The sequence below is a fragment of the Dreissena polymorpha genome, chromosome 3 (genome assembly GCF_020536995.1).
Source record: "Dreissena polymorpha isolate Duluth1 chromosome 3, UMN_Dpol_1.0, whole genome shotgun sequence".
Classification (NCBI taxonomy): Eukaryota; Metazoa; Mollusca; class Bivalvia; order Myida; family Dreissenidae; genus Dreissena; species Dreissena polymorpha.
Genome location: NC_068357.1, coordinates 137499756 through 137526311, shown reverse-complemented (window position 1 = coordinate 137526311; position 26556 = coordinate 137499756). Strand labels below are relative to the sequence as shown.

Sequence of the window (26556 nt, the reverse complement as noted above, 5' to 3'; positions counted from 1 at the left end):
CCAATTGGGGAAAAAAAATCGCTGAAATTTCTGCTATAACTGCCCCTTTAATAAACATAGGTCTGCTCTAACTGTCCCTTTAACAAACAGGTCTGCTTTAACTGTCCCTTTAATAAACATATGTCTGCTACAGTACAGCCCACGCGGAACAAACATATTTGGGGATCCATGGAGCCAAGGCGCAATGAGTCGATGCCGAGTCGGCCGTTGAAGCCACGTCAGTATGCCGCGGCACAACTAATTTTGCCGCGATGTTTTGCAGCTGTCCGATAAGACATGCCATGGCAAGCCACGATCCGCAATATGATGCCGAGTCGATGCGTATTTTGAAATAAAAATCTTTTAAAAATGATTAGTTAATAAATTTTAAACTAACAATTATAATAATATTTAAAACAGTGATTTTTTTGGTTTTATTTGTTACAGCCTGTGCCATTTGAATTGGGAAAATTAGCGCGATAAACCATGAAATTGGAAAAAATAGCACAATAAACCATGAAATTGTGAAAAATTAAGCATTATAAATATGATTATAAGTAACAGAATTAATATTGTTTTTAAGTGCATGTTCAGGGGGTTTTCTAGCCATTTTTGGAAAAGGAGTGTGGTCAAATTGGGATTTTTATAATCAACAAAAGTGGCAAATTTGGGAATTATTTATCGACAAAAAGGACTAAATTAAAAATATATATTTTGTAGGATGTTTAAAAAATAAAGTTGAGATCTAGAGTTAAGAAATCATAATTAAGTCATAAGAGACTTCTTTCTTTAAAAAAAAAGCATAATTATATAATAAATAAATAAATGTGCATGAATTCAAAATAGTTAATAGAAAAGCATGTTGATGTTTGGTTTTTAGTGATTGCATTTCCGTTTTTAAAGAAATTGCTGTAATCCTGATAGAAATAATTATTATTTTACAAGAATGCAAATTTAAACAAGAGGGCCAAGATGGCCCTAGTTCGCTCACCTGAGAGGAGTCGGTTCATTTAATCTTTACCAAACGTCAAACTTGATCTAGATATTGTCCAGACAAACATCCTGGTCAAGTTTCATCATTATTAAACCAAAACTCTGGCATATGGAGTGTTTTGTTTTTGTAAGATTTGACCTGGTGACCTATATTTTGAGTTGTCCCCCCTTACCAAACATCAAACTTTGCTTACAAAAATAAATATTATGACCAAGATTCATAAAATCTGAAACATTGAAATTGTGACCTCTAGAGTGTTTACAAGGATTTTGAATAATATAATGAAAATTTGGACAATCTATGGGCAATAATTATGGCATTAATTATGTGACATATTTAAAACCAATTATTGTACCAAGTTTCATGATGATTGGGCAAAAAATGTGATTTCTAGAGTGTTCACAAGCTTTTTTTACTATATAAATATAAGAAAACTGCCCCCCCCCCCCCCTGGCAGCCATGTTATTCAACTGATGATTGGGCAAAAATTATGACTTCTAGAGTGTTTACAAGGTTTCTCTATAGCCAAATAAGGAAAACTGCCCCCCCCCCCCCCTGGCAGCCATGTTTTTCAACTGACCGGAACCATTTTCAAACTCAACTCTCATATCAAGGAAACCAATGTTCTGACCAAATTTCATGAAAATTGGGCCAAAAATGTGACCTCTAGAGTGTTCACATGTTTTCACTATGTACATATAGAGAAAAATGCCCCGCCCACTGGCGGCCATGTTTTTTCACCGATCTGGATGTTTTTTCACCGATCTGGATTATTTTCCAACTCGTCTGAGATATCAATAAAACCAATGTTTTACCAACTTTCATGATGATTGGGCAAAAATTGTGACTTCTAGAGTGTTTACAAGGTTTCTCTATAGCCAAATAAGGAAAACTGCCCCGCCCACTGGCGGCCATGTTTTTCAACGGACCAGAACCACTTTTGAACTCTACCAACATATCATTAAGGCAAACATTTTGACAAAGTTACATGAAGATTGGGCATGAAATGTGACTTCTACAGTGTTTACAAGGTTTTTCATTTTTTTGACCTAGTGACCTAGTTTTTGACCCAGCATGACCCAGTTTCGAACTTAATCGAGATATCATTGGGACAAATCTTCTGACCAAGTTTCATGAAGATCGGACATGAAATGTGGCCTCTAGAGTGTTTACAAACCAAATGTGGACGACGGACGGACGGAAGATGGACAAAGACCGGTCACAAAAGCTCACTTGAGCAATCAGGTGAGCTAAAAAAGCGAATTTATAAAGACAAAACACGATAATTAAGGGCATTTATTAATTAAATTTGCGATAATCATTTATCATTGTCATTTTTAAAATTGGCTAAAGTACTTTTAAGTTACTTTGTGTGCTTTTATTGCGCCGTATATTTATTATCTTATATAAAACGATCGACAAACATATTTGTTTTGGGTTTTAATTTTACAACAGCATGTATTAGCATATAAGCATATTTAATGTGTCTGGCCAAGTAAGTTTGTTTCCCGCCCGTAGTGTATGTATTTCACACATAAACAAGGTCATGTAATTATGTACAATTGTTTTCCTTTTCATATCGAGACATCAAGGAGACCAGGCAGAGCTAGCATTAAAATTCGGAAGCGCATTTATGATTACAAATTTAATAATGATTTGTTAAAGCGCATTACCTGCAATATCGCTTATTGAAACTTGAAAATAATAACTATGAAAGTAGCGTAAATCTAGGTTTCTATGCTACACAACATGTAGGTGTATATATATCTTTTCATTAGATCGACTGCGTACATATGTGGCGGTTTTATTCCGCAAAAGTACGCGAGGTTAATACAGACTCGGCGTCATTGTGCGGATCGATGCCAAGTGCCTCACGATACGCTGCGTGAACACACAACGTTGCCGCCAATTACTAACAATTCTGGCCATGGCGTGACCAAGGATTATGTTGGTTCCCCGTGGGCTGTACTGTATAACTGTCCCTATATTAAACATAGTTCTGCTATAACTATCCCTTTAATAAACAAAGGTCTGCTATTACTGCCCCTTTAATAAACAAAGGTCTGCTATAACTGTCCCTTTAATAAACAAAGGTCTGCTATAACTGTCCCTTTAATAAACAGAGGTCTGCTATAACTGCCCCTTTAATAAACAAAGGTCTGCTATAACTATCCCTTTAATAAACATAGGACTGCTATAACTGTCCCTTTAATAAACATAGGTCTGCTATAACTGTCCCTTTAATAAACAAAGGTCTGCTATAACTGTCCCTTTAATAAACATAGGGCTGCTATAACTGTCCTTTAAATAAACAAAGGTCTGCTATAACTATCCCTTTAATAAACAAAGGTCTGCTATAACTGCCCCTTTAATAAACAAAGGTCTGCTATAACTGTCCCTTTAATAAACATAGGGCTGCTATAACTGTCCCTTTAATAAACATAGGTCTGCTATAACTGTCCCTTTAATAAACATAGGGCTGCTATAACTGTCCCTTTAATAAACATAGGGCTGCTATAACTGTCCCTTTAATAAACAAAGGTCTGCTATAACTGTCCCTTTAATAAACATAAACATAGGTCTGCTATTACTGCCCCTTTAATAAACAAAGGTCTGCTATAACTGTCCCTTTAATAAACAAAGGTCTGCTATAATTGTCCCTTTAATAAACATAAACATAGGTCTGCTATTACTGCCCCTTTAATAAACAAAGGTCTGCTATTACTTCCCCTTTAATACACATAGGTCTGCTATAACTGTCCCTTTAAAAAATAAGTCTGCTATAACTGTCCCTTTAATAAACAGGTTCGCTATAAATGTCCCTTTTATAAAGATAGGTCTGCTATAAATGTACCTTTAATAAACATAGGGTTGCTATAAATGTCCCTTTAACAAACATATGGCAGCTATAACTGTCCCTTTAATAAACACATGTCTGCTTTAACTGTCCCTTTAATAAACATAGGGCTGCTATAACTGTACCTTTAAGAAACATAAGATAGCTTTCAAAACCTCTTTAAGAAGAAAATGATGGCTTTATTTACTTTATAAGAAATGTAATGACTTTTATTGCACCTTTTAGAAGCACATGGAGGCGTATATAGCCCTTTTAAGAAATATTTCAAGTCTTTACAAAGCTTCTCTGACTATCTAGAGATGGTGTCAGACATAATTGACTAAGTTTTGTGTGAATCAATTAATTTAATATCTCTTGAGGTCTAGCCTCTTTTATGCCCTTCTAGACCAACTAATTGGGAACTTGATGAACACTAGTTGTTCAATAACACTTTCTTTGATAACGTTTTTGGATATCCTAATGGAATTGTATGTCATTCAATTTGAGGTGATCTGATTTTATGTATGAGTTGGCCATCCCCTTGGGAAATATGGTTCTGTCCAGTTGTGTTTTTTTTGGTGGTGTTTTGAAGAAATGACTGTTCGTAGGGAAATGATTCCTTCCAAAGATGGCAAAATTCTGTTTATTAAATGTATATAAAAGAGGAATACATGTACATTCTTAGAAATCAGTTGAAAATTCTTATTACAAAAATAGTTGATAGATGTAAAGACATAATTGAAACATCACATGACTGGCTTCCAGTATTATATTGACTAAGTATGTTCAACTTATAGAGCTTGATAGCAAGATGAAATGAACGTTTTTATTAATTTTATAAAGTATTTTAGGGGTTTTGAAAACTTTGATTGTGAATTTTACTTTAGATAGTCATTTGGGGACAATGTATACTTGTTAGTATTAAAGGGACCCGTCACCGTCAATTGCGATTGACGAAAAAAGAAAAGTTCTGAAATACTGTATTTTTTTACAATTATTAGTTTGTAAAATAATACGGTATTTTAGAACTTTTCTTTTTTGGTCAATTGCGGTTGACGTTCCCTTAAAGAATGAGGCCGAATTAAAAAAAATCCTACAGGTTTGGTAAATTGGTTTTGTGAAAATGGGGTTAAATGCATGTGCATAAAGTATCGTCCCATATTAGCCTGTGCTGTCTTCACAGGCTTTTCAGAGATGACACTTTCCGCATAAACATTATGCTAAGAACAGACTGTCTTTGAACGAAAATGCGGAAAGTGTTTTCGTGCACAGGCTAATCTGGAATGACATTTTAAGCACATTGAAACCCCCTTTTCACAGAGCACTGCCCATATATATAAATCTTCCACCATCACATTAAAAGATGCATTTGTGTAATGTTTGCAAAGTTGAATGTTAAATTCATTTTTATCAGAACAGTAAATACAGTTTTAATAAATTAATATGACTGTGAAAGTTACAGATGCATTAATCTGAAATTTAAGTCACTTTAAAGCCAATGAGATAATGTGCAAATATCCAGTATATCCAAATCTGTCTAAAATAAAGTTCTTAAAGGGGCCTTTTAATATATTTTGGCATTTATTGAAGTTTGTCATTAAATGCTTTATATTGATAACTTTAGACATTGGATCTAAAAATCTCCAGCAAAAAAAACCCAAAAAACATTTAACAAAAGAAAAAAATGTAACCCTTAACAGGGCTCAAACCACTTACCCATGGAGTCATGGAGTAAAAAGTCTTCCATTTAGACCACTTGGCCATCCGTGCTCATACAATGAGTGATGTATTTCATACTTTTTGTAAGCAGTCCTCGTTACAAATTTCACAAAATATAACGTCAACAATTTACAGAACTCTCCAAATTATTCAATTGTTTCGCGTTGCAACGCTTTATAATTTTCATGTTTTTAAATCGTCAAAAGATGCATATAATGGCTAATTGTTAGAGCATGTTAAATGCTCAGTATTACTGTTTCCTAACAAATATCATAATTAAAATGAAACTTTTCAAATCTGAAACAACTTTTATTAATTTGTCAATTTACCAAAACGTGAAAAGGCCCCTTTAAGTCTTTCAAGTATGTGTAACTATAAAAGAGGAATTGAAATTCTTCAAGTTAGGTGTAGATTGCTTTTATGAATTATTTGATCATGATTAGATTCTGGTAAGAAATGAGGAAATATAAAGTGTACAAATTCCACTATACTTAGATTGTAGATAATTTATTTTTGCTTTTATGATACCCCATGGTGTAGTGGATATGGTTTCCGCCTAGCGATCCGGAGGTCACAGGTTTGATCCCCACTGTTGAAGTGGACTTTGATCTCCCTCAAAAAACACCAAGATAGTACAGTAGACTCTCTGTAAACCGGACGGTCTCGGGACCGGCCTGATCGTCCGGTTTTCAGAGAGTTCCGGTTAACCAAGAGTTTTCATATTGCGGAAATATACATGGTATACATTGTGTACAGAATCACATAAAAATAAAACAAACCATAAACATTTACATGTACCATGTGATAACTGTACGCAGGTACTGATGATGTTAATTGCATTCTTAAAAAATGTGTTTTTAATCGATTAAAAGCAAAAAAAAATCCATACTGACCTGTTTTGATTAATCCCAAAGTGAGCGTGGTGCTTTATACATATACGTACATGGCATTTGTCATATAGGCGAGTGACGACACAAATAAGATTGTTGTAGATACACGATTTATTATTCAATACATACATGTACCACATTTCATAAAACATACACACAAGCAAAAAACAGCGTCATAATTATTTTTTAAGATATTCATAATCTCAAAACCTACTAATTCTTGAAGTTTACGATTTCACGAAAAAGTCGAAGATCACTCTCTGCTTGAAAGCACATTTCTCCTTTACGATCTTATTTTCTGCAATGTTAAGGAGGGTGTCTGCCGTTGCCAGGAAGTTGCCATCCTTTTCATGTCCATACCGCTGCATACGGAGGGCAAAGTCCTTTATCATATTCGATAATAAATAAATAATAAAACGATCGAGTCAATCACTTTTTGGTGTTACCGCACGTCTATTATAGACATTCACAGTTTGTTTTACATAACTAAATCAGACACCCATAGCGCGGTAACGACTTGACACCTTTATGGTATGTTTAATCCGATTATCGATAATTGCGCGAGCAAAATGTGTGACAGCGCACTCGCTGTGCTGACTAGGTATCGTTATTTTCACGCCTCATGCATCTTGAGAATTTATACCGTCCGGTATACTCAATGTTTTTTACGTTGAAAATGACCAAATTTACGGATATACCTGTCTGGTTTCCGGTTTCAGAGAGTTCGATATATTCAACATTTTTAAACAAAGAAATAGGAGAAAATACAGGACTGGCCCGACCGTCCGCCGGAATCGGGAGAGTTCCGGTATTCAGAGAGTCCGGTATTGGCAGAGTCTACTGTACTGGTTCTACCCAGGCCCAAGACTCATCGTAAAGTCAAACAGCATTGATGCTTTTACAAGTTCCCACTTAATGGGAAGAAAAAGAGAAAGATTATAAGCGTCACATGATTTGCCTGCAGACTAGTTTGATGATTTTCGATCTTCACAAATGAAAAATACGCTTTTTAACAGGCAATTTGTATATTTTGAAGTATGCATTTACCAGTAGGACACAATACAATCCAGAAGTGTTACTTAACCCTTTCCCACTCAGAAGCAAAGTGAAAATGGCTATGTGCAAATAGCATAAAACCAAACAGCCTGCGAGTAACTTGCAGTTTGTTAAGGTTTTATGCTGTTTGCTGCTCATCAGTATCTAAGGGTTGGAAATGAGGCCTTCAAAACTTGAATCTTTGATATAGTAAGAAAGGTCTTTAATTAAATTTAACTTTCTAAGGGACCACACATGGGTCAATATATGTATCTATAATAAAGTGGGCTGGTCTGGTTTTATGCTATTTGCACACAGCAATTTTCACTTTGCTTCTGATTGGGAAAGAGTTATAGTTATCACTTTACAGACTTCCACAGACTGCAAGTTCAATACCCTTTAATTAACATGAATACAGCATAATAGAAAAAAACACTTCTCAAATTGTGTACTGTTATCTCTTTAAACCTTCCGTTTTGCAATCGCAATTCTAAGCCAATGTTTTATTTCTGTTATGTCTAAGGCACCTGTGTTTATATTATGTAAATGATTCCTCACACATTTTTTACGTCAATATTAAAAGTCATTTTTCACTGTTTGCTAGATTCCATCAGACATGTTATTATTATCCTTAAGATGTTTTCGCTGCTTGCATTCTTAATATACAGTATTTTCCCTGCTTGAATTCTCATTTGATAGCACAATGTTAAGCCTTAACTGACACATGAAGGTGATATGTTTTGATAATCATACACATTTTAAATTCTTGTGGGATATTGTTACAAAATGTACGTGGGAGTCTGAAAAATTGGTTAATATTGATATTTAAAGATACTGGTTTCTATATATTCATGTATTCATGTTCTTCATTTCTCAGATCAGTGTTGTTGTGAATTGATTTGAAAAATTGCCAGTACCGTTTATCTGAAAATGAACAAATAAAGATTGAAAATATGTACAATATGAATAAGATAACAGGCATTGCATGTCATGTATTTGCCCTGTAGCATAAATGGAAAATAGATTTTAGTGCACTTTGCACATTTTCATGATGATGTTATATTTTTTATCTTTATTTTAGTAGACTGACAAAAATCTCTTGATAATAATAATAATATATCTATTTTACTTTATACCCCGGCGCGTTTTATTGACACCTAGATAATTTTCACTGTTCAACTTTTCAAGTATGTTGTATGAAGTGTGGCGTGTCCAACATTTCACACGCAGGTGTTTGTACCTCCTTAACCTTTTCCCACGCAGAAGCAAAGTGAAAATGGCTCCGTGCAAACAGCATAAAACCAGAACAGCCTGTGAGTAACTCGCAGTCTGTTCAGGTGTTATGCTGTTTGCTGCTCATCAGTATCTAAGGGTTGGAAATGAAGCCTTTAAAACTTGAATCTAGTAAGAAAGGTCTTTCATTAAATTTAACTTCCTAAGGGTCTACAAATGCGTAACAATACGTATCTAAGTGGTAAAGGGTTAACTCTCTCCGTGCAGGAACCAACTTTTGAAGGCCTTTGCAAACAGTTTGGATCCAGATGAGACGCCACAGAACGTGGCGTCTCATCAGGATCCAAACTGTTTGCTATCCTGATAGTATTCTTTGAAAAAAATCGAAGAAAATGCTAATTTTAGAAATTCTGCAGACGACATTTTAGCAGACGACAAATTTCCCAGCATGCAAAGGGTTAATGATCACCATACATGGTCAGTCTGACTTGATATCTGAAAGAATATAATTATACAAGATTAATGGTCTTCAATACAAATTTGAGCCGTGCTCAGTGAAAAAAGGGTTTAATGACTGTGCGTAAAGTGTCATCTCAGAAAAGGCTGTGCAGTCCGCACAGGCTCATCTGGGACGAGTCCCTCTTTTCGGCTTTTATGCTCTTATGCGTTTCAAGAAAGTCTCTTATTATAAAAAATCAAGTGTAGTCAGAAAGTGTTGTCCCTGATTAGCCTGTGCGGACTGCTAATCAAAAAGGCACAGGCTGTAAATTACAAAATAAAAGCATCCATAAAACATTGAGTAGCCAGTTATATTTTCAAAGTAGTCAGCTACTAAGAACTAAAACGGGCCTTTTTTGCGCTGTTTTGAATTGATATTTTGGGGGAAAGTAGACGGTGCAAAGATTGTAAGTAACCTGTGAAATAGCCGGCTGCCAGTGCTTCAGCAGAATACTGCATGAACTAGTGTCTGAGCTAGTATAATTTCATATGGACAAAATCAGTGAATTTTTTGCCCAAGATTACAGCTTCTTATAGGCTGTTGCAAAAAAAAATATATGCCAAACTTTTCAAATAAACTCAATAATTTCATCATTGAGTTTATTATACAGCAATTTAATTCCCTAGCACTTTATAATATAAATTTTGGAAAGCAGTTAAACATGCACTTATTTTTTTTGTGTATCTTGTGATTTTATAATCATAGCAATAATTTTGCTATTTCTCAATAATTATAAGGCCATAGAAAATAAATAACTAGATTCTCATCCAAAAGTTTGGGGAAAATTGGGGCGGGTGGGTGGTTTTTATTTTTTATTTTTCATTTTATGTGTCGGATCACCTATATATAAGTAATGAAATGTTCACAAATGTGTTGGTTTATATGCATAACGCCTATATGTATGTATGTATGTAAAATTATATATATAGAAAAAAAGAAAAACATTATCAAAATGTGACTATTGTGTTTTATTTAACCCTTTTAATATCATGTTAAACATATTATTACATTCAATAAAACATTGACTAGACAAAACATTGACTAGACAAAGTATTAAAGAAAATACAAATCTGTAACAGAACACTTTATATTATTTTTTCGGTATGACTAGATATCAGTGATTAAAACATGGTTTGCATTCAATAGACAGCATTTACTACTTCAAGTTCAGTTTGTATTACATTGTACTTGGATGAAGATGTAGAGAATGAAGGTGATACACATTTAATATGGAAAGTTTCAGGGGTGTTCCAATATTAAAGTCAACAAAATTTCATAGACAGCCAACAGTTTAACTAACTGTAACATTGGGTGACACCTGTGTCAATTCTAATTTATTTTGGCCGACGAAGGCACAGATGATTTTGGGGTGGTCAACTTTCAATGGGGCTTGATCATACGAACCACAAATGAACTCATCGTACAGGTCCGTGAGAGTTTAAGTTTCTGCACATTTTGACACCCTGTACCAATCTTTTACGGTTGTAACGCCGTTTCTACATCTCAAAATAAGAAACATTTTGTTGTTGTTTTCGCTCGATCACTTAAATTTCAGACGACGCTCGTGTGTCTGAAAAAATCGATAAGCGTCTCGGAGACACTGAGTTGACGATTCGCACTTCGCTATTTTAGTACTCATTCAGCCGTTTCGTCCTCAGTATTTTGCGGCTCAATTTTTTTAACAGATTTTTTTTTTCAAAATAAAAAATGTTCGGGCGTTTTCGAGGGGCGGGCGGGGATGAGAATCTATGAATTTATTTTCTATGGCCTAATGGTTTATCATGATTTTTATGCCCCTCAGGATAGAATGATTGGGGGTATATTGTTTTTGGCCTGTCTGTCAGTGTGTCTGTGTGTCTGTCCCAAAACTTTAACCTTGGTCATAACTTTTGCAATATTGAAGATAGCAACTTGATATTTGGCATGCATGTGTATCTCATGAGTTGCACATTTTGAGTGGTGGAAGGTCAAGGTCAAAGTCATCCTTCAAGGTCAAAGGTCAACAAAAAAATCAAAGCGGCACATTAGGGGGCATTGTGTTTCTGTCAAACACATCTCTTGTTTTATCCAATAAAAAACATACAGACAGAAAAATATAAAGTGAAAAAAATCACTGATAATAGGAAACAATTGTATAATTGATGGAATTACTTGCCAAGAACTATTACAAAATTAATAAAATGTAATGCAAATTAATTAATATATCTATCATATCACTATTTACTATTTCTACAGGTCAAAATGGTGGAACCATACAGCATGCAAAAGTGGCCTTCAACGAGTTGAAAATAAACCCATATCACAGCCTGCTTCTGGTATGGAATCAGCACTCGTATGTTGATAGTTGATTATATGAGTCGTGCTCTGTGAAAAGTGGGTTTAATGCATGTGCGTCATCACCGATTAATCTGTCCTGTCTGCACATGCTTATCAGGGACGACACTTTCCGCCAAATCTCAATTTTTGATAAGAAGTCTTCCTGTAAACAAAAAATATCATAAAAGCGGAAAGTGTCGTCCCTGATTAGCCTGTGTGGACTGCACAGGCTTATCTGGGATGACACTTTACGCACATGCATTAAACCCCTTTTTCCAATAGCACTTACCATATCTTGTATGAAGAAGACGCTTTAAGATAATGGGTTAATATATATTGGAAAGATATACACTAAAACATGAGTGGAAGAAACCTTTTAAAGGCAAATCAAGAAAATGTACGCAGTTTTATGGGATTTGAAGTCTGTGACCTATAATTTTGAATCTTCTCTCATTTAGTTGTTGATTGTAAATGTGTTATTTGGTTTCAATAATATGGCACATGGTTGCAGTGAGTAACAAATTAATGTTATGCTTTTGTCAGTGTCGCACTAGGTAAGGGTCTTACTTTAACATTTGTTGGTACAAGTTTACAATGTAAATGAAGTACAATAAACAAAAACCCTACCATATATCTGTATTCTTTTAAAAGCGTCAGTACCAACAGATACATTTAACCCATGACCTCTAAGATACATATTTTGACAGGTTTGTAGTCCCTTAAAAAGTTAAATTTAATTAAGACCTTTCTTACTAGATTCATGTTTTAAAGTCTTCATTTCAAACCCCTTATAATGATACTGATTAGCAGCAAACAACATAAAATCTGAACAGACTGCGATTTACAAATCGCAGGCTGTTCTGGTTTTATGCTGTTTGCACATAGCCATTTTTACTTTGCCTGTGAGTCAGGGAAAGGGTTAAGTTATGTCATATTCCTCCCCCCCCCCCCCCCCCCCACCCCCCAGACTGCACAGGCTTATCTGGGCCGACACAATTTACGCACATGCATTTAATCCCCTTTTCACAGAGCACTGCTCAAATGATCACTATATCGAGATGATAAGTCGCGTGCATCTTTGCATTGCGTCCTCTGTTCAGTTTTTGTTAATTAAAGTCTCCATGGCTCATTTTTATGCTCCCCCAAAATTTATTTTGGGGGGAGCATATAGTCGCCGCTTAGTCTGTCCGTGCGTGTGTGTGTGCGTCTGTCAGTCCGTCCGTGCACAATTTTTGTCCGGGCTATTTCTCAGCAACTAATGACCTGAATTCAATGAAACTTTATGGGAAGCTTCACTACCAAGAGGACATGTGCATATTATCAGCGGGTTCTGGTCGGATAATTTTCACAGAGTTATGGCCCTTTGAAATTTCCCATTAACTGTACATATAGTGCAATTCTTGTCCGGACTATTTCTCAGCAACTAATAACCGGAATTCAATGAAACTTTATGGGAAGCTTCACTACCAAGAGGACATGTGCATATTATCAGCCGGTTCTGGTCGGATGATTTTTCACAGAGTTATGGCCCTTTGAAATTTTCCATTAACTGTACATATAGTGCAATTCTTGTCCGGGCTATTTCTCAGCAACTAATGACCGGAATTCAATGAAACTTTATGGGAAGCTTCACTACCAAAAGGAGATGTGCATAATATCAGCCGGTTCTGGTCGGATGATTTTTCACAGAGTTATGGCCCATTTGAAATTTTCCATTAACTGTTCATTATAGTGCAATTCTTGTCCGGGCTATTTCTCAGCAACTAATGACCGGAATTCAATGAAACTTTATGGGAAGCTTCACTACCAAGAGGAGATGTGCATATTATCAGCCTGTTCTCGTCGGATGATTTTTCACAGAGTTATGGCCCTTTGAAATTTTCCATTGTACATATAGTGCAATTCTTGTCCTAGCTATTTCTCAGCAACTTATTACGGGAATTCAATGAAACTTTATGGGAAGCTTCACTACCAACAGGAGATGTGCATATTATCAGCCGGTTACGGTCGGATGATTTTTCACAGAGTTATGGCCCTTTGAAATTTTCTATAAACTGTACATATAGTGCAATTCTTGTCCGGGCTATTTCTCCCCAACTACTGACTGGAATTCAATGAAGCTTTTTGGGAAGCTTAACTACCTTGAGGAGATGCGCATGTTATTTGTGGGTTCTGGTTAGATGATTTATTTAGAGAGTTATGGCCCTTTGAAATTTTGAAGTTGCTAAACCATCCATAGTATTATTTTGTCCAAAGTTATGCCCCTCAAGACGTTTCCTTTTATCTGAATATATATCGCAATATTGTGACAAAAAAACAACTTTGGGGAGCATCACCCGTCTCCGACGGTTTCTTGTTCATGCTGCTTAGGGGATCTTACATGTTTCTTTTATACCTAATGATAAAATATGACATTTCTGCAGTGAAATAACAGCAGTGAAAATAAACAAATTGTTCTTTTCACCGGTGAAAAGAACACATTTTCGGAACTCCTTTTTCTTTTTTTAGATTATCATAAATAATTTTATGTATATTTTCTATGATCACGAGAGAATTAAAATCTACATTCCATCAAAAATCCAACCAATTTTCTTTTTATTTTATGCTTTTTCACTGTTTATTTACATTGTAAAAGAGTTTAAACTGGATAATTTCGGTGGAATAATGACATCATGAAATGTATTGAGGCACCCCATGGGAGAAATTAAACTCCCAGAAAGGGTAACTTTTCAGCGAAAGGGAAACAGCTGTTAATTATTTTCTTGAAAACGGGGCATAAAAGAAACAGAAAATTTGTTCATGTCAATGTAAGATCGTTTGTTATTTCACTCGTGATCATAGAAAAAAAATATTTTCACTAGTGGCTGCGCCACTCGTGAAAATATATTTTCTATCATCACTTGTGAAATAACAAATGATCTTACACGGACATCAACAAATATCCTCGATATCTTTTCTGCAGTTTCTAAAATTAATAACTTGTTTATTTCTTGCAGGGATGTGTATGGGAACACTGGATACAGACTTAGAATGGTTGAAAACTTAGTATTCATGCAAACGCCATTAACACAAATTTACAAAATTTGTTTTGAAGCAGTGATTTTTTTTGCTTAAATTTACAGCCGATTTTCGGCTGCTTCCCAATCGCAAAAATTCACGTTTTTCCCCAAAAATCTGACCAAAATTTCCCAAAAAAAGCCCAACTTCCAAAAAAAATATTTTTTTTTTTTTTAGAAAGAAGTCTCATATAACTTAATTATGATTTCTTAAATCTAGGTCTCAACTTTATTTTTTAAACATCTTACAAAATATATAACTTGAATATAGTCATTTTTGTCCATAAATCATTCCCAAACTTGCCACTTTTATTGATTAAAAAAATCCCAATTTTACCAGACTCCTTTTCTAGAAAACTCCCTGAACATGCACTTAAAAACAATATCACTTCTGTTACTTATAATCCTATTTATAATGCTTCATTTTTCCCAATTTCATGGTTTATCGCGCTATTTTTCCCAATTTCACGGTTTATCGCGCTAATTTTCCCAATTGAAATGGCACAGGCTGTAACAAATTGAAGCAAAAAAAATCACTGTGAAGATTTAGCATAAGCAAAAAGTAAGCTTTTCAAATATTATACAGTGTTTTATATAATAACACTACTCAAGTATATCAGTGCCTTCCCCAGGAATTTGTTCAGGCGCCCCGGGGGTGGGTTCGGGTCCCCTCCCGACGTTGATTTTTTTTAAATTTAACGTGTCAATTCACGTTCTGTGGTGCGTTATAGCTCAAAGTAAAACAGCGTCAAAAGACGTCATTTGGTGCGCTATGACTCTTCAAAAAAATCCCCCAGTCATTTTTTTATATTGTTTAATTGTTTTAAAACTTTTCCGCACAGATAGTAAAATCCCGACTCGAACGATTCCCCAATACATCCGTTTCAACCCGACTCTATTACTGTATACTTACTATTTTTCAAGTTTCTATTTATTACCCGATAATCCCGTTTATTCCGTTTTTATCAATCTCTTTCTGGTAAATATTTACGATAAAAGCTTTCAGTTATTTCTTTAACACAAACCTTGCCATTTTTTAAGTGACTATTTATAGATTTGATGAAATATTGCCTCTGATTATGCGTCAATCCCCTGACCTGTTGTGTGCTTGTTAAAACGCTCAATACACGTCATTTGAAAGCAATAGACGCGACGTTGTACATGCTGCATAATTTTCGCGCTCTTTTTAATTGAGAAAAAGATTCGACACAAAATAAATTTGCACTGCTTATTTGAAGCAAAAATATTTAACGTTGCGGTAACATTTACATTCGGAAGTGTGTTTCGGATTAAAAACGCGTTAGCATCGACTTACGGTAATGGGTTTCGGATTACAAATTTAATTATTCCCATTTGAGATTTCAACAAATATTAACCGTTGCGTTATAAATTCAACGATAATTTGTTTACACACTTTACGAGTTGAATAAATGTTTTGACGGAATTATGCATGAAATTCACGTTGTCCACGAGGATCACGGCCGGTTGCCATCATCAGTCTTCTAACTATCGATTATCGAACGAAACATTTACAAGTGTGCGTAATTAATTCAACGAAAATTTGTTAAAGCGCATTACGAATAAATGTCAGGAAAACGAGGTGAATCAGTTCTATAAATGGACATGTTGAAATATACATGTTCTGGAATTAAATAAATTGTTATCACATAATTGTAACCGCTATAATAATTAATTGTTTACCACTTGCAATTAATTTCTTGTATTAATTATGAGTCATAGGTAACACTTGTTTACAGTAAAAAGGTGTGATGATAATGCCCGAAACCGTCTTTAATGTTGTGTACTGTACTAATTACCGGTTTTATATTACTCAAATGGAACAACTACTTGCTAATCAAGCTGCGATAAACTCTTACTTCATGCCCGACGTCAATCAAAAATAATGGTCGATAGTTAACCCCGCCCCGATAAGCATTCGCGTAACCGATTGGACGATGAACTTCACAGTTTGACGACTGGAAAGTTACCAGATACATCCTTGTCAGCATTTTAATGACCGTGTAATGTTAGAATAATCGATACGCGCGTCATGCTATTCTCTTATCAGTGGATTATCCATTACCCCATGTGGTGTTTATGGCGATTACTTGTGAAAGTAGGTACCGAGTGCTCTTTTAAAATGGAATATTGATACACTGATAGGGAAACCTTGATTTTTTTGGACATCTCCACTTTCTTTTACTAAAGAATACACTGATCGGAAAATTTCAAGCGCCCCGGGGACTCTGATTTCGAAATTCAAGCGCCCCGGCAAGGGGCGCTTAAATGGCCTGGGGAAGACCCTGTATATGAAAGCTCAACATTAGAAAGTAACTTGAATGCTTAATAAAGTAAAACATTGGAAAGAAATGACCATGAATGTGTAATAAAATGTCAGAAAAGAGAGCGTAATAAGTAGGTTACAACAGAGGCATTGTGATGGAATCATTGAACTTAACCCTTAAAGCGCTGGAGCTGAATTTTAAAGGCCTTTGCAAACAGTTTGGATCCAGATGAGACGCCACAGAACGTGGCGTCTCATCAGGATCCAAACTGTTTGCTATTCTGATAGTATTCTTTGAAAAAAATCGAAGAAAATGCTAATTTTAGAAATTCAGCAGAAGACATTTTAGCAGACGACAAATTTCCCAGCATGCAAAGGGTTAAATGATAGTATTTCATGAAAGAATGTGACTAAATGAGAAGCGTTTTATTTCCTGCAAAAGAGCTTACTGATGAAAATGTTGAACTAATTTTAACATTGACTCCAAGAAATAAGAGGGATCAAAATGATGGAAGTGCTTAAAAGTGAAAATGTTGACCTAGCTTTCACATCGACCCACAGTAATAAGAGAAATGAATGAAGAGGGATAGAAATAATGGAAGTGTTTTATGAAATTTAGCAAGAAAATATTGATCTCAATTAAGATGCTGGCCTGAATATTGAATCGTAAACTGTTGAATAGAAAAACATTTAATGGGAGAGAGAGAGTTACACAGATGTAAATTGTATGTGAAATGCAGATAGACAATATTGTCGAAGTTGGAGTGTTTCAAAATCACAATCATGGAATGTGAAATTTAGTTTAATGGGAAATGTAATAAATGTCAAATGTAAAATAGAAATTGAGATGAAAGTTTGACTGTGACAAAAATTAATGGGATGTGAAAATGTTGAGAAATATACTTCATCTGAAATGTACAATGTTGTTGATGTGAAATGAATTCAAATGAGGAATTACATTTGGGACTTTTAAAGTTATCAAAAGTAAATGCACAGCAAAAAAATAGAAAGAATTAAATTGTAATCATTTTAAATGATCACATAAAAAAAAAGAAACTGGAGTATTGAAGAGTGAGAAATAACATTATTAAACGTGAAAATGTGAAGAATGTTGTTGGAATGAGGAATAAGATTTCAAGATAAATGCATATTAACCCTTTGAGCGCTGGAACCAGAATTTGAAGGCCTTTGCAAACAGTTTGGATCCAGATGAGACGCCACAGAACGTGGCGTCTCATCAGGAACCAAACTGTTTGCTATTCTGATAGTATTCTTTGAAAAAAATAGAAGAAAATGCTAATTTTAGAAATTCAGCAGACGACATTTTAGCAGAAGACAAATTACCCAGCATGCAAGAGGTTAATGACAGTCTTGTAATCTTCAGCAGCTTGTCTCACTTTATATCAGCAATTAAAAAGGAAGTATTAGATTTGAAGCGAAGGAATAACTATAAGCACTTTACAGTGAAGAGCATCTTTTGTAATGATGCCAAGAAGAGAATGTGTGCTAATACAGATTGTAAAGAAGATGTAAGTTGAAACATTTTGATTCATTGAAGATTTTTATTAATATAAACAGTTTTTGGAGAGTAAAGCATAATGACAATTTTATATATACATTGACCAGATCATAAAATGGCCAATCGGTTCAATTGGAACATATATTTAATGGAATGACAATCATGTGTCTGAAAACACTGTTCACGTAATTGGTCTCTAAAAGTAAACTTAAATAAGTACTAAATTTTGATGTTTTATTAGTCCTATATGTGCATGGATTTTACAAACATGTAAATATTATTTTTACAATCATTACATCAGAATTTAACCCATCTGCTGCTAGAAGATGTTTACTGAATAATGCGTTTTTTCTACACTTTATTATGTGCTTGCTCTAATAGTTAAAGCATGAGTTTAAAAAAAATACATGAAGGATTACTGAATGTATGAATTGTTTTACTACAGAGAGATGTTAAATTACTTACTTCGCCAGGAGTTGAGGACATTTTTTAACATTTGCAGACCACTCAAAGTGTTACAGCCTTGATGTTACCCAAGATACTACAGGGAGATAAAAAAAGGTGTAAGTAATATAGCAAATAATGAAACTCCAGCTACTCATTCATGAGAGATATTATTGTTCTTATGCAATACTTTTATAAAAGAACTCTAAATATTAATACAATGATCAAAACTGTCATCACCGCCTAAATTGAACCGTCTATCAGGGCTTCCTCTGGCTCTATAGCCAAGTTTTGAATGGCAGGTAAGCCCTGGTCTTTAATGCAAAGGATTTGAGGTTTTAACCAATTTAAGGCCAGAATTTTTTATTAAAATGATTTTCGGACCCGCCGACTCCAATTTTTGACGAAACTAAAAAAAAATAATCTTTTTTCAGATGCCAAAAGGTGGCTTTTAAACACGAAACGCTTGCCGGGTTTTAGAAAAAGTTCAAATGAGTTATAAATCCTCATAATAAACCCAGTTTTAATTACCCACATTAATACGTGAACCTCCTTCATCGTGTACATGTACATGTGCTGGAATTTACCAACAGCTACGCCATCATTGTTTGTGCAAGAAGTTGAAGAACGCTACAACGCTTTCATCAGCAAAGTCTGCTAATTTCCCAATAATTATGCAACCGTCAAATGAAATCCTGAATGGAATTGATTTGTAAGTAAATATTTCATTATTTCTTTACAATTTTATAAATTTGATAGTATTAAAATGACTAAAAAATATTATGAAAGCAATAAGAAAAGAACGATTTTAATTTAACAGGTGCTCGCAATGCGAAACCCATTTACGCCTATCTACTTTAAACATTCCATATTTTACGCACAAATACGGTCATATTTTATGGAATAAAATTTTATGTGTTGTTTAATGTAGTTGTAGTGACGAATTTGTGCATATAATATGTGTTTTTTCGTTGGTTTCAATGGGTACGAAACTTTGGTTTTGTTCCGAACTGGTTCGTACCAAAAGTTAAAAAATCGCAAAATCAACAGTTTCTAAAACGATTTCAAACCATGAATGTCCAAATAAAATAGTCACGTTTATGGGGGTGATTATCTGATTAACAGCTCCTTTATGCCATTGAACTATCAATTATGTTATACTGGGATAAACTGTCACGAAGATCAATAATTATAACGATTATTAGGGACGCTATTTCTTTAATCTTTCTTTAAGATACAACAACATTTAATCAATACCATGACAAAAACCCATGTTAACTTGTTTCAACAGGCATTTGTGTTTAACAGTTCCATTATTAAAATGTTCTGGGAACGATATATTTTAATTAAGATACCAACTATTTCTGAAATCAAAAGTAGGTCCTTCACTCGATGTACTATATTTTGGATATGTTAATATTTGGACATATATAAAGATAGTGATATTTATGTGTTGATTTGTTGTATATAGTTTGCACAAATATGTTTTGTGTTATTTCAGACAACAAGAATGGATGGTGGCAATTATCCTGGGCCCAGGGCTTTGCACATGCCATTTAACGATCCCTCGCCGGGGCGCTTGAATTTCGAAATCAGAGTCTCCGGGGCGCTTGAAATTGTCCGATCAGTGTATTTTTCATTAAAAGAAAGTGGAGATTGAAAAAAATCAAGGTTTCTCTATCAGTGTATCAATATTCCCTGTTTTAAAAGAGCACTCGGTACCTACTTTCACAAGTAATCGCCATAAACACCACATGGGGTAATGGATAATCCACTGATAAGAGAATAGCATGACGCGCGTATCGATTATTCTAGCCACATGACACAGTCATTTAAATGCTGACAAGGATGTATCAGGCAACTTTCCAGTCGTCAAACTGTAAAGTTCATCGTCCAATCGGTTACGCGAATGCTTATTAGGGCGGGGTTAACTATCGACCATTATTTTTGATTGACGTCGGGCACGAAGTAAGAGTTTATTGCAGCTTGATAAGCAAGAAGTTGTACCATTTACGTAATATAAAACTGGTAACTAGTACAGTACATTAAAGACGGTTTCGGGCATCATCATCACACCTTTTTACTGTAAACAAGTGTTACCTTTGACTCATAATTAATACGAGAAATTAATTGCAAGTGGTTAACAATTAATTACTTATAGCGATTAAGTTGTGCAAATAACTCCCGGTTACAATTATGCGATAACAATTTAATTCAAGTACATGTATATTTCATCATGTCCATTAAAAATTTTATAGAACTGATTCACCTCGTTTTTCTGACATTTATTTGACACGTAATGCGCTTTAACAAATTTTCGTTAAATTAATTACACACACTTGTAAATGTTTCGTCCGATAATCGATACTTAGAAGACTGATGATGGCAACCGGCCGTAATCCTCGTGGACAACGTGAATTTCATGCATAATTCCTTTAAAACATTTATTCGACTTGTAAAGTGTTAAAACAAATTATCGTTGAATTCATAACGCAACTGCTAATATTTGTTGAAATCTCAATTGGGAATAATAAATGTTATCCGAAACCCATTCCCGTAAGTCGATGTTAACGCGTTTTTAATCCGAAACACACTCCGAAACACACTTCCGAATGTAAATGTTACCGCAACGTTAAAATATTCTTGCTTCAAATTAGCAGTGCAAATTTTTTTTGTGTCGAATCTTTTTCTCAATTAAAAAGAGCGAAAATTATGCAGCATTTTAACAAGCACACAACACGTCAGTGGATTGACGCATGTTCAGAGGCAATATTTTATCAAATCTTTACCAGAAAGTGATTTATAAAAACGCAATAAACGGGATTATCGGGTAATAAATTGAAACTTGATAACTAGTAAGTATACAGTAATAGAGTCGGGTTGAAATGGATGTATTGGGGAATCGTTCGAGTCGGGATTTTACTATCTGTGTGGTAAAGTTTTAAAACAATTTAACAAGATAACAAATTATATATTTTTTTTAATGACTGGGGGATTTTTTTAAGAGTCATAGCGCACCAAATGACGTCTTTTGACGCTGTTTTTCTTTGAGTTATAACGCACCACAGAACGTGAATGGACAAGTTAAATATATAAAAAAATCAACATCGGGAGGGGCGCCTGACAAAAATCCTGTGGAAAGCACTGCCTGGGCCTTTCTGTCAAGAAATAGATGTGAAAAAATATTAATGTAATTGAACCTGGAAATCAACCACCACAAATAATAGAAAACCTTTTAACAAAAGGTTTTGTTTTAGAAATTGTGAAATTTGATAATAAACAGAAGTTGATGAATATCATGTCCAAATGACCAAATGTATAAACTGTTAAACAATTTGAATAGAGATGCTTTATTTTCTGATGTTTGATTTATTTTTCCTTTCAGATGATATATATTTGTGTGATTCTAGGTTTTAATAAATAATTCTGAAACATTTATGCAGCATACTGTTACATTATTGTAAACGTTATTATATTATGTTGGTTCAAGTGGAAAAAATGTTATTTATATAAAAATAAAGCTTTTAATATTAAGACTTATGAAGGTACTTATTGTTATTTATGTATTTACATACTTCTCAGAGTAATAAATAAAAGTAAATGCCATTATTCATTAATGTAGTAAGGTTCCTTAAACGATTGTCCTTATTGATTAAGTTTGAATTACAGGCGTTTTTCACACCGCGATAAAGTGGCGACAACTTTTTTTGGGCCAGTAAAACCCCTGAAAAGCGTTTTATTATGCTATTTGTATTTGTCTGCGGTATTGATTTTTACTGGACAATAAACTAAAAATGTTCATTTTAAACCTCAATAGCTTATTGGTTGTTTGTTGAGATAAAGTATTTTTAATGCAAAATATGGATTCCTTGTGAAAAAAGACCATAAAAAAATCACCAAAAAGTTTATTTATATAGACAAGTGAAAAAATTGCCTAATTTTTAAACTAGTTAAGATATTTTTAAAATTCAAACTAATTTAAAAACTGCACATCAAGACCTACAGTCTGATTATGATCATTCTGCACATCAACATGTTTGAAAAAAATCACTGTGGTTGCTTAGTAAAAAGAACTTCATACATGTACCATAACATTTTTAACATTTTTAAAATGAGTGCATATTTGGTCACCCATCTTTTTTTATGTCCCCCACTATAGTAATGGGGGACATATTGTTTTTGCCCTGTCTGTTGGTTGGTCTGTTGGTTGGTTGGTTGGTTTGCGCCAACTTAAACATTTTGCAATAACTTTTGCTATATTGAAGATAGCAACTTCATGAAATGTCAAGGTTATCCTTCAAGGTCAGAGGTCAAATATATGTGGCCAAAATCGCTCATTTTATGAATACTTGTGCAATATTGAAGATAGCAACTTGATATTTGGCATGCATGTGAATCTCATGGAGCTGCACATTTTTAGTGGTGAAAAGTCAAGGTCATCCTTCAAGGTCAGAGGTCAAATATATGTGGCCCAAATCGCTTATTTTTTGAAAACTTTTGCAATATTGAAGATAGCAACTTGATATTTGGCATGCATGTGTATCTCATGGAGCTGCACATTTTGAGTGGTGGAAGGTCAAGGTCATCCTTCAAGGTCAGAGGTCAAATATATGTGGCCCAAATCGCTTATTTTATGAATACCTTTGCAATATTGAAGATAGCAACTTGATATTTGGCATGCATGTGTATCTCATGGAGCTGCACATTTTGAGTGGTGAAAGGTCAAGGTCAAGGTCTTCCTTCAAGGTCAAATATATGGGTCAAAATTGCTCATGTAATGTCACTTCTGCAATATTGAAGCTAGCAATTTTATATTTGAAATGCGTGTGTATCTCAAGGAGCTGCACATTTTGAGTGAAGGGTCAAGGTCATCCTTCAAGGTCAAACATCATATAGGGGGACATTGTGTTTCACAAACACATCGTTTTTTTTCCGTCCTCCAACCCGACACTTTTAGACAAAAAATCCGAAAATCATTTTAATAAAAAAAAATTGGCCTAAGGGCTGGTAAGTTTTTGCTTGAAACACTTAAAAAAATAGTAATATATTGTTAGAATTTTATTTGAAGTGAATATTTTTTTTCTAGAACCTTATATGAAGAACACTATTTCTAGAATCAGACTTTTAAACTGTTCAAGAATTATCTTTTTGAAGAATATAAATTATATTCTAGATTATCTAGAAAATTCTTTGATTCTAAATCTGAATTCTTTAAAGGAAAAATTATATAAAAAAATTCTCTTGTTTTTAAATAATTATTTTATTAAACCTATAATTTCTGTATATTTTTTAAGAGGATAGTTTATACGGTATTTGACTTTGAAAATACTTTTTGCTTTCAAGAAAATTACGGTGTGTGTGTGCATGCTTCAATAAACTGCTGGAACAACAACTTTAAAACTAATGTAATAACTGATTTTATTGAGAAATTACTACTCTGATACAACATTTGGAAATAAAACAGAGGAAACCCTTTTAATGTGACATAATGGCAGTGAAAATCTTGTATGGCTTCATTTCTACGAATCGGAGACGTCTCTGTTACAAACTAACATCTGAAATGTTTATACATGATGTATTATTATAGTATTGTCCTATTTAATGTACAGAATATTTATTATTGGTCTGGCCTATCTGGAATGGCAAACTGAAGCATAGAATGTGTTTCAACCAATATGTTCAGATGACATCATTAATTAAAAACACAGTATTATGTGAAGTTGGAATAAGACATCAATTTGGGAATAGTGCTGCAACAATATACCGGTATATCGGTATATATCGCAATACGCAATCCGCATATTGTATTGCGATACGATTTTCATCATACCAGTACGAAAATTTTACAAAAATTCATTCATATTGCGTCCAGAAAAGCCATCCGAAATAATGATAACAAGGTAAACAGAACAAAGCAGTGTAAATAAATTTTTTTGTAAAAATAGCATTCTGAAAAGTATATTATACGGAGTAGCGTTGTTACATCGGAGCATTCATTCGATGCTTTTGAACATATTATCCTTGAATTGATTGCGCCAAGTGAATGTTTCATTCGATTCTGAATTTATCATTATTAAATTTGTAATCCAAATTTCGGAAATATGCTTCAAAATTGAATGCTAATGCAACAATAAAAAATTATAGCGTCAAATAAAAAGTGCTTTACCCTTTGTCTCAATAAAAAGCGCGCGAAAATTATACAGACATGTAGAACGTCGCATGGAAAGCATGGGTGTATTTTTTGTTGTATAAAAACGGGAACATCACGTCAGGTGAATTACGTGTGTTCAGTGGAAAAAAACGCCCCGGTTGGACGTTATTTCATCACATCTTTAAATAGTAACAAATGTCAAAATGTATTTGATTGTGTTTCTTGTTATTCTTGAGCACATTTACCGGTATAGTAAATATTTACCAAAATTTGCTTTAAAACTGGAATATACGGGATTATCGGGTAATTGGCAAGATATAATTTTGGTACAAGTTAGCAATATATTGCGATATTTTGCAATACGAGTTTTTGAACTGACAATATATTGCAATACAGTTTTTGGCGTATTGTTGCAGCACTATTTGGGAATAAATTGTATTTTTTCAGAAGTGCATAATTTGCAGTTTTGTATTTATTTAGATTGACAAATTATAATTAAAACGGATACTTGCATATATAATAGCATCATTTAAATTAATTTTACTGCAAAACTGGATTGTTTATTGATTTGTTTTTAAATCCTCATGAAATGAAACTGTGTCCATGCGGCCCATGGACACAGTTTAAAAATACAGTAAAACTGATGAAAATACAATCACTGTTAATGAAAAAGTCATGGAAAATTGCTTATCAAGCATGTAGTATAGATAAAATATTACAAAAATAAATTCAGATCATGAAATGAATAGTTTTGTTTGAGAAAATCACCAAAATAATGTCCAATCCCAGTTTGATGTCTTATTCCAAACTCACATAATACAGTTTTTTAATGATTATATAAATAAATGCTGCAGTTCTATATTTGCATATTGCAAACTTGAATCAATGTATAAATAATAATATATTATTTATAAGTCTATTAGTGTTTATATAGGCTACATAATTATCACATGTGTTATAAAAACAGTAAGTGATGCTCTGTATTGGCTCTTTTAAAAGAACTTGTTCATAATTCGGCAAAATGAAAATTGTCAATAAAAATTTATTTAAAAAAAAGATTAAAAAACAAAGCTTATGCATGATATGAAAACAAGCAAAATATAACACATCTGACTAAGAAAAGTGTTAAAAATGTATGTGTTTTTTATGATCATCATTATCATAATTATTTAAACCTATGGCAACTGATAAAGTAGATTCATTTAATGACATTTTTCAAAAAATAAAAAAATCTGTGAACAAGTCACATTTAGTTAAGTTAATGTATTAATATTAATACACAGGCTTATCAGGGACAACACTTTCCGCTTTTATGATATTTTTATCAAAAATTTAGTTTTAGGCGAAAATTGTCGTTCCTGATAAGCCTATGCAGACTGCACAGGCTAATCTAGGACGACACTTTACACACATGCATTAAACCCCCTTTTCACATAGCATGGCTCAAATGTATATTTAAAACCATAAGTGTTGTTTATGTTCTCAACAGATATCATGTGTGTCCGACCATGTCAGGAGATATTACATTTCATCATCAGAAGCATTTGAAGACACATTTCCTATCAGGTAAGACATAAATTCTTATAGAATCCTTGTTGGAA

At 33.9% G+C, this 26556-nt stretch overlaps 1 protein-coding gene across 2 annotated transcripts in view; it reads left to right on the top strand.

The window, feature by feature from the left end:
- The window catches only part of LOC127871615 (neprilysin-1-like), a 120801-nt gene that overhangs the window by 1534 nt on the left and 92711 nt on the right, over positions 1 to 26556 (top strand). The window contains exons 1-3 of one of the 2 annotated variants that reach the window (XM_052414712.1): positions 18030 to 18370; positions 18863 to 18923; positions 26445 to 26521. The gene's annotated coding sequence lies outside the window, so the exon portion shown is untranslated. Of the gene's footprint in view, positions 1 to 11420; positions 11501 to 18029; positions 18371 to 18862; positions 18924 to 26444; positions 26522 to 26556 lie in introns of those variants that run through there. The other variant, XM_052414713.1, reaches the window with a different exon arrangement.